This window comes from Quercus robur, chromosome 5 (genome assembly GCF_932294415.1).
Source record: "Quercus robur chromosome 5, dhQueRobu3.1, whole genome shotgun sequence".
NCBI lineage: Eukaryota > Viridiplantae > Streptophyta > Magnoliopsida > Fagales > Fagaceae > Quercus > Quercus robur.
Window position 1 is genome coordinate 66159578 of NC_065538.1, and position 10078 is coordinate 66169655.

A 10078-nucleotide genomic window follows, 5' to 3' on the forward strand; every position below is an offset into this window, starting at 1 on the left:
ATAATTTTTCGAAAGCAAAGGAGTCTCATTTTAACATTTTCCCTTTTCTTTGACAAAACAATGTTGTTTTCCTAAATTAGTTACAAATTTCAATTTAGAAGACAATTGTTGAGCTTTTTGTAATAGAATCCTCTGTATTTCGAGTCAAGATCCTCTACTCTACCATATAGTTTTATTTTAATTTTAACATTTCATTTTAAAATAAATTATTAAGATTATACCACGTCATATTTTACTAATAAAAATCTTAAAATAATGATGTCACGTCTTATAAAAATAAATAAGCAAATTGATGTCAAATTTTAAAATTTTTTATTTATTTGAACTTTAAAAGAAAACCATATATGAACTCTCGTCCTCTATTATGTTGTGGAGAAAAAAAGAAGTAATGATCAAAACTTTTAGCATGTTAAAAATTTACCATTTCATGCCTTTATTATACACCCAGAATTTGATCTTTTTTGTCCAATTTAGCATGGACCATTTCTTATGTCCCATACAAGAGAATTCTTTATCATTATTTTTGTTAAAAATGCAATTAACACCCACCCAGTTTCACCAAGAATTTTCTTTTAAAATGAAAATGTTTGACTAAGATTCATTTCAGGCAACTTCTTTTACTTTGATTCAATTAATTTTTATAACCTTCTAAAAAAAAAAAAAATTATTAAATGAAGGCCTCTTTGTCAATTTTCATTAAATGTTGCCATTAACTGTATGAAATATTCTCTCTTTTTTTGAATTTTTTTATTAAAAAAATCCTATTAATTGTTAAAAAATATTTTTCCAGAATTTCTTTTTCAAAAAAAAGCATTAAATCATTGAAGAACACTAAGTGTGTGTTTGTATTGAGCTTTTGCGTCTACGTTTTGCGTTTCCTGCGTTTCAGTTTTTTTTTTTTTTTTTTTTTTTTTAGCCGCACTTGTTGACTTTTTGTCTGTGAACAGTACATTTGTGCACTGTTTATGCACCCACAAATTACACTTTTCAGCAACTTTTTCATTAAAAATGGGTCCCACGATACTATTCACACATTTAAAAATTATTTTGCTACAGTGTTTTCAGTTTTCAGTTTTCAGTTTCAGCAAAATAAGTTCTATCCAAACACACCCTAAGAAATTTTCTTCGGAACCAAATAGAAAAAATAATAGAAAAAACTTAACTGTTTGAATGAATTCGATCTTTACAACTTTGAATTTTCATCTGAATGCACAACCAGTTCCCGGGGCCTAAATCCATTTCCCAAATCTGGACTACACAATCGAAGTGTTTGTGGACAGGCAGGTAGTGAAAATCCTGAACGGCATGAGAGTCCTCCAAGTATATAGGTAGATTCACTTCGATGTTGATTCACTTTGTCTTTGCTACTGAGAAGTAGGACCTGAATCCATGGAAGACCATTTTGTTTATTTTTGAACTTATTTCACCTTGCATCAACATATTGCTGCTGGGCTGTATGTTCATGAAGAATCCTTTCGGGCCATTTTATTTATTTATTTATTTAAATTTTTGTTAATTTGTTATGTATTTATATGAAAGGGAGGACTGTTTTTTTAAGCTGCGTTTTTTTTAAGCTGCGTTTAAAAAAACGCAGCTATAGGTTGGATTTGAGCCGTGTTTTCCATCATTGGACGTATAGGCTATAGATCACTCTGAAGCCGTGTTTTGTGATCTTTCGGCTGCGTTTAGCTGGGTAGGGCTATGACCCATCCGGGGAATTTTTTTTCCTTTTTTTTTTTTTTTTTTTTTTTTTAATATATCCCGAAGCTGCGTTTAGTAAACTCGTCTTCAATATATATAGGGTCCGTTTTGATTAAACTTATTGTTGCTGAAATTGAAAACTGAAAACACCATGAATGCGCAGACGCAGAGCCCAAACACATACATATAGTGTGGGTTTGGATTCGGCTGAAAGTCACGTTTTGTGGGTTTTTTTTTTTTTTTTTTTTTTTTTGCTGCAGGCGTTACTGCTTTAGGGGGCAAGAGTACTGTTGAGCACTGTTCATACACTGTTTAGCAATGTTCACAAAATAAAAAAAATATTAAAAATGGGTCTCACGGTACTATTTACACATTTAAAAATAATTTTACTACAGTGTTTTCAGTTTTCAGTTTTAGCAAAAATAAGTTGTATCCAAACGGATCTATAGTATCTGTTTGGATCCAACTTCTCATGTCTGCGTTTTCGCCGTTGCGCCTTTTTTTTTTTTTTTTTTTAACTGCAACTTTTGATCGATTCTCCTATGAATAGTGCATTCGTGCACTATTTACGGGCACCACAAGCTTTACTTTTTAGCCATTTTTTCATTAAAAATGGGTCCTACGGTATTATTCATACATTTAAAAATTATTTTGCTATAGTGTTTTCAATTTTCAGCAAAAATAAGTTGTATCCAAATAGACCCATAAAATTACATTTTATTTAACGTGGCTAAAACATGTATGGAGCTGCGTGCTTAAATGCGGCTTAAACATGTACAGAGCTGCGTTTTATCAAATTGGTTATAAAAAAAAGGGTAAACTACATATTTGATTCCTATACTTTATAACATATTTCAATTTGGTCCTTAACCTTTCAATTGTGTCAATTTGGTCCCTAACCTTTTAGTGTCGTGTCAATTTAGTCCTTATTGTTATATTTTGGATGAAAATTAATAACATGTCAAACGGTCAAAATAAAATTATAGCGTATTGTCACATCAACGAAAGCTAATTTTTTATTTTGACTATTAGATGCGTTATCAATTTTCATCCAAAAAATAATAGTAAGGACTAAATTGACACGATTCTAAAAGGTTAGAGACCAAATTGACGCAATTGAAAAGTTACATCAAATTGAAATATGGTTACCCCCCAAAAAAAAAAAAAAAAAAACCCACAATTCAATACAATTGAAAAAAACTCTAAATTGAAAAAAACTCTCAGCTCACTCTCAACCTAGCTCCCGATCCACGACGCCGCCGTGCTCTGAGCCACCCATTTCCCTTCTCCATCTCCACTCCACCAGCCACCACCGACCCATTCAAACACACACTCACAACCCCAACCCCACCATACCCACTTCTCTCCGTGTCTCTCTTCCTAGCCGCAACTCACCACAACCCCTGCCCTCACTCTCTCGGCAATTTCAAGTTTGTTTCTCTCAACTTCAGGTTTTTGTATTGGTTTTATTTGATTTTTTTTTTTTTGTGGGTTTGTTTGGGTTTCATTTGATTTGTTTGTGGGTTTTGTTTGATTTGTTTGTGCATCTTTTTTCACGGTATTTTCAATGATTTGTTTTGGGTTTGTGTTTATTTACTTATTGTATTTTCGTTTGTGGGCGTGGCTAAGGTCTTGGGTGATAGTTCAGTTTTGTGGCTGGGAGTTTGTGTGAGGTTTTGCCCATCTGGTTTATTTTGCACATTGGGCTGGTGGAGAACTTTGTAATCATGGAGTAGGCTCGGTCAGTTTTGCTAGGAAGAAGAAAACCGATACAGTTTTGCTGCCTATTCAGATTACTTGTCCCTAGTGTCATGGAGAAAGGGAAACTTTGCTGGTATGTTGCATTTATCTTAATTTACACTCAAATCATTAATGTGAATCTGAAAATAATCAATTGAATAGTACTATTTTAAATAATAAAAAAGATAGTTAATTAAATTGTTTCTCAGTGAACCATGAATGTTTCATAATTTCTCCTTGAAAAATATATATAATTTTTTATAACATAAAGGGAAGGATAGTTGACAAAATCGAAGTTTTTAATTCATAATTATAATTTGGCATTGTTTACCTTTCCAATTATGGGGTTATTTATAACTATTCTGTCCTCGTTTGTGGTTTTACAATTTTATAAGTCAAAGCCCCCCAGTTGTGATTTTGGGTTTGCACGTGCAATGTCCATGAATACTGTTGTTTTGAGATCCATAAAAGGTTTGTCCAATCTGTGCATTAAATTTCTGGTTACCTTTCTATTTTGTGAACTTTTATTGAGATGCTATGATATCCTTGAGGAATTAAGGTGTTCTAATACAGGCACTCCACTGTATATGGCTCCGGAACTGGTACGGGAACAGCCTTACAACAACACAGCTGATTTATGGTTCCTTGGAGTTATTCTGTATGTTAAATCTCATTGATTGTAATTTGGAATTGTTTATTGCTAAATTAGTTGGATTGGATGCCATGTTGGTACTGCACAACCTATGAAGTATGTGCTGCAGTCCTACAAGAATCCTTTCAATTAAATATAAGTAGTTCTATATTACATGTACTTCAAATGTGGTGTCAAGTAACTTGTCCTTCGTTGACCCTGATGCAACTGGATTGGCATTTGTATAAATGGATTAGGATTGAGGTTGGATTTAATTCAAATTCTGAATTAGGTCAGCTAGGGTTTGATTCTTACTAGGTCGTTTTTGAACTAATGCCACTTTGGTGACATTGCAATTTTCAGTTTTTTATCCTGCTGACTAATTTATTTACAAAACAAAAAATAATCATGCATCTAAATATGTTTCTTGTAATTAATTTTTCTTACTTTCAATTTAGAAACGTTTTATAGGTGTAACCTGTAAGGATTTGGTGGAAATAGTTGCAACTTCTGATTCATTCTTTTCCATGTTCAACAACTTCTTGGGCTATCAAGTGAACTCAATTACTTAATAGTCTCTTTTTTCTTTTTCTTTTTTAATGGTTGCAGGTCTTGTTATGGCTTTAATTGGTTCTCTCTTCAGTATAATTGTGGTAAGCTTTCACTTTGTTCAATATATACATAGTTGTAGGCCACATCAATTTCATGTGAGAATTCCATACAATCATTTTTTTATAACATTCTAAATATTTTAATGATGATTCTTCACAAAACTCTTGTCAAGAAACTTTTACTTAAAGAAAAGGAATTTTGTTTGACTTTATTAAACAAAGATTCTGGAGGGCAACATGACGTAAAAGATCATTAATTTTCATAAGCCATTGTAGTTTGATATAAATATTTCTGCACTTGCAAAACACAAATTCACTTGGTTTGTGGTGTATAGCCTGCATTGTTTCTGAAATGCTGATTTATGCCAACCAACATTACATAACATGTTTTAATGGATGGATGTGTCTTTGATCCAGTCAATAATAATGCCAGCTTTATGATTTTTAAAAATCAAGGGGAATAAAGCTACAAGGACACAGGTAAGCAGAGTTTTACTCTCTCTCTCTCTCTCTCTCTCTATATATATATATATATATATATATTCTTTATTCAAAATCATCTTGGAAGAAAATTATTCTATCCATATAGGGGAAGAATCTGACAGCAATTTGGTGCTACACAATACCATGTCACTTTAGATAACGGCTGATATGAAGACTATAGTTGTGGGATCTTTTTATTGCAGATAGGACTAATTCCTTAAAATTTAAAAATATGCCCATTACTAGCTGTAAACAGTAGAACCCAAAATGATACATCAAAATATCTCCTTTATGGCATGGTGAAATCTGTTGATGGGAAAATTAAAAATAAAAAAGAAAAGAAAAGAAGACCATTAGGTGGACCTAGAATAAACTAATTTAATTAGATGGTGAGTTCTGTTTGAACAATGAAAGTGGTTAGGACAGTGAATACTGACTCAATAGCAAATGTAAATTTAAATTCATTGATTATCCCCCTGCAAAGTGTCTTTCAAATCAGAGGAAAAGAATTTGTTTTAGGAGGATCTTAAGGCTGAATAAATGTAATGGCAATAAGTAAGACCTGAATCCTGAGATTTATCAAAGAATCTGTCAAACTGGCCCTTCAAGTCCCTCTTGTTTCTTAAAACAAAATTTTTTGAGCCAGTTATTCCTAGTTTATATTTTTCCCATGCAAGACTGGTTCTTACAATAAGACCATAAAGGAGACTTATTGGGGATCCATATACAAAACACGTTTCACTATTCTTTTTTACCCCCCTATTTTCTTGCACTCTTCCAGAAAAGCTAGTGCCATTTATGTTTGCATGTTTTTCTTTACTTACTATATTCATGTCCTCTTCTCCTTTTTTTTTTTTTTTTTTTTTTTTTTTTTTTTTTCTTTTGATGTGTATATTGGTTTCCTACCTTTCTTGACACTATTTCTCTTCACCTACATAATCAGATTGTTTCAAGTACCACAATAGCTGTATTGGGAGTCATTTGTGCGACTGTTGCAACATATTCTTCAGTGTCAGACATTGTGAAGAGTTACTGAAATATTCAAATGGTTCAACATGTCAATAATTCTGGTAAATACCCATCCCTGTGGTATGTGCATTCTCTTTGCATCACACTAAATATTCAAGTCACAGATTATAGCCAGGAATTAGACCTTTTGAATGCTGAAACTCATTATATCTTTAAATGTAGCCTTTATGGACTTGTATTAAACACATTTTTTTATGGTAATTTTTGTACTGAATACATTGATGTTATCATTTGTAACATTGAAGAAGAAACGCAGTCACTCTAGCTGTAATTTCTGTAATGATGGTACTTATGTCCTTTGTATCTAATTTACTGAAAACTAGTGTTTTGACCTTAAAACAAAGTGACAAACATTTTAATGGTTCTTGTAAGAGAGCCTAAACTTTACCTTTTTAACTGAGAAACAATTCTTAATCTGTATGCTAGGTTATTTTAAGCAATAAAGCCATTCCTCATAGATTTTGTAGCATCTAATTATAGATGGCATTTCAGATACCCTTTTGTCTTCATTCTCAATTCATATCGTATATCATGTCCTACCCTGCAACCAAATCCTCTTATAAAGTAAAGCTCTTTAATTTTGACGAATCAGAGAATGACATGTGAAGGGGCAATAAATCTAAGAATGTTTTCTGGGTAGAAAAGAAGTGGCATTCATCATTCCCTAGTAAAAGCACACTGCAGAGTTGGCCTTTCAGTTTAGCCTTGAGCCAAAGGCATTACCCTAGTTCAAGGGAGCCCCAAACATCTTTTTTTTAGTTCTATCCATGGCTGTGGAAGTCTAGAGAATATTTTTTACCTTGAAATTGTTGTCTTGTTTGTAAGAGATGAGAAGGGGAAATTTTTGTCAAAAAAAAATTTCTACGTTGAGCTTATAATCATTTTGCTTGTTTAGGCAGGGGTGGGGTCCAGCATTTTCTGATTCCTATGTTAGAAATTGAAATAGGAAGTCTGTTCTATATATCCGTAGGTTTTGCATTGAATGAGGTTCTAGTTAGACATTAGAGGCTTTAAAAGTTTAGCTTAACATTGATTGTTGAAGAATTTCTTAAGTACTAGAATAAAACATTAATTTCTTGATGTTTTCTTTCCATGTGTTGATGCATCCATTCATATCTGGGAATCTTTTAGATTGTACTGCATTTTTGTTTTGGTCATGAAGTGGGAATGTGTGGGCGTTTGTTGACTTCTTCACTGGCCTTGCAACTTAGGCACAAACAAGGTCACAAGCATTTCATTGCCACTTGGCAGTCTGTGATTTGCACATTTTTATTTTTTCATTGACAGTTGCTTGATCACATGACTGCACGCAAAGTACCCCCACCTTATAGATTCGTCTTTTGCAATTCTGCAAAACTCAAGCAGGTCTGTTAAAAAATCATGAATATTCTTTCTGCTTCACTTTCACTTTTATGTCTCCCATGATCTCCCATGACCAATTTCCATAGACAAGGCCTTTCAACGTGCCCAAAAAGTAAGTTGCCTCAACTACCACAACATTGCTATTTTGATAAGCCTTAACATAAAATCTAAGAGTATTATATATATACATATATACATATATATATATGTGTGTGTGTATAGTATTTTTGGGTGTATTTCCAACTCGGTTAATATAGGATGGTTCTATGTTTCATTCGATGTGTGAGTGTGTGAGTGGCAATTTGTGTACCCACATTTTATGAAGACTGTAATGTTGCCTCTCATTTGCTCTTAGTCTCTCACCTTTAGATAGACTACAAATTTGATTATCGTTCAATCGGGTTATATGAATCACAATTTACTACAATTTTTAAGGCTTTGATCATTGAAGTATCCACTTGGTCTTGTCATTGCATAAATCAATTATGTCATCTTTTTCCTCTAAGAAACTCCTTATTAGGTCTGTACGTCCAGTAACCTAAATATTGATAGGTACAATTTGTTGTTTTATTGAATATGAATTGAGTATCAAAGAACCATTTAATTTTCCTTTCTCTAATTTTTGTTGGGAACTTGTTTTTTATTTCTTCATGAAATTTGGGCAGGAATTTGTGATTTGGCAAAGAACAGAAATGGGAAAAAAATTTCTGTAGCCGCGTTTTTATTTCTAAACGCAGCCCAAGATGGCTTGTAGCCGCGTTTAAAAAACGCGGCTACAGGTCCCCCTATAGCTGCGTTTTTCCACCTCCTATAACCGCGTTTTTTGCAGTGAATTGTATTTTTAATTTAAAAAAATCTTAAAAAATGAGAAAATGTTGAACACTTAAATACAACATTTATTGGAAGTTGACATTTAATGGATTGTTTTTCTAATTTTGTGCAAACTTTGGACAAATATTGGTCTAGAGGAAAATTATTGTGTACTCCCTTCTTTCACATGAATAATGGGTCCTATTAATTAAATTCATAGTAGGACCCACCATTTATATGAGAGGGGGACTACGTATTTATGGTACTTCAGGAGTACCTAATGATTTTCCTGGTCTTAGATGTCTAATTTGTCATTGTGATATATATGTCAATTACTATTTCTGATTAATTGGACTTGCCTTGATTTTTTTTTTCCACCTTATTGAGTTTTTATATCTCTACCTTGTCTAAATTTTATTTCTTATGTTATTGTTTCATTTATTAAAAGAAAATAGTATATGTGAGTTTTAGCTATCTCAACTAATAAAATCTCTTATCATTGAATTGAACATCTGACCCACCCCGTTATTAATTTTTGATGATTTTGAAGCTCAACGACATGGGATATTGATTTAAAATCTATTTATGGAAAAGTGGTCCAATTCCATAACATGATAATTAAATTACACTTCTATTTAGAAACAGCTTATCTTGCATTTTGCTAAAAACAATTTGTTGAAAGTGTGTTAAAGTATATTTGTACATTGAAAATTTGAGAAAAAGTGAAGTTTCAAAATGTTATACATAAAAGTTAAAAACTGATGCTAAACTCACCTTTTGTGGCCTTTTGGCTAAGTGGTTGGTAACTTAGTATCTAGCTAAGAACCTTATAACTAAAATTAGTTGGTATTTCTTGGTATTTCCCTAAGAAATATTTGGTATCCTTCTAACTATCAAATTATATATGGTATCCATATGGACCATATTGACTACACCAAGACGTGTAGTGCTGACATTCCCACGAATCCCACTATTGCGTTTTGGACTTTTTGAGGCATGTACACAATTCACACGAGAACAAAAGTATGATTGGGACTTGGGAAATGCACACATTGGTCCTCTTAGATATTTTAGCAGATTACTATGAATCATGGTTTTAAAATCCGGATTGGACTAGAAAGTTCAAATGTGAACTGAACACAAAACCAATCTAGTAAAAACTGAGAAAACTAGTAGTTCAACTGCAAAAATCACTGATTCAACCGGGAACCAGATCAATTTTTCTAATTTTTTGACCGTTTGAATTTTTAAAACCATGCTATAACCACCCAATGATTTTGGCCATGAAAATAAAAGTGGCATTTGTCTTCAAAGGTGGTGGGGACTGGGGAGTAGGGACTAGATATATTTTAGTTTTGGGGGTTCCCTAATTTGACCAACCTTGTTTTTTTTTTTTTTTTAATAAATTAATAACCAAGAGTATGAGAATTTTTAAACCCTAAAAGAAACAAGAAATGCTAGTTGAGCTACATGCCTATATGGATCTTAATTAGCTACCACAGTACTGCCACCTCCATTAGAAAACAAAAAATTGATTGTTCCATAAAAACTCATGAGGGGACTATATTTGGAACATGAAATTTAAGATAGTTTTCAAACTCATCTGCACAGTAATGACGAATATATTTAGCTTGGGCTGAAAATTGAATCTTAGGCGATGTGTGGCCACGCGTTTGTGCTGGTATTGTTCAATTATTATTAGGTGAATCCT

At 32.6% G+C, this 10078-nt stretch overlaps 2 long non-coding RNA genes across 5 annotated transcripts in view; one reads left to right on the forward strand and one right to left on the reverse strand.

The window, feature by feature from the left end:
- The window catches only part of LOC126726733 (uncharacterized), a 51502-nt gene that overhangs the window by 16574 nt on the left and 24850 nt on the right, over positions 1 to 10078 (reverse strand). The gene's annotated exons all lie outside the window — the stretch shown is intronic.
- On the forward strand, positions 2883 to 8014 carry LOC126726731 (uncharacterized). Of its 4 annotated transcripts, none has more exons than XR_007656052.1 (7): positions 2883 to 3152; positions 3331 to 3535; positions 3837 to 3912; positions 4015 to 4099; positions 4682 to 4725; positions 5101 to 5163; positions 6110 to 8014. It is a non-coding gene; the product is annotated as an uncharacterized LOC126726731 (long non-coding RNA). The 4 variants fall into 4 exon arrangements; XR_007656054.1 differs by having other exon boundaries at positions 2883 to 3131; positions 4001 to 4099; XR_007656051.1 differs by having other exon boundaries at positions 2883 to 3131.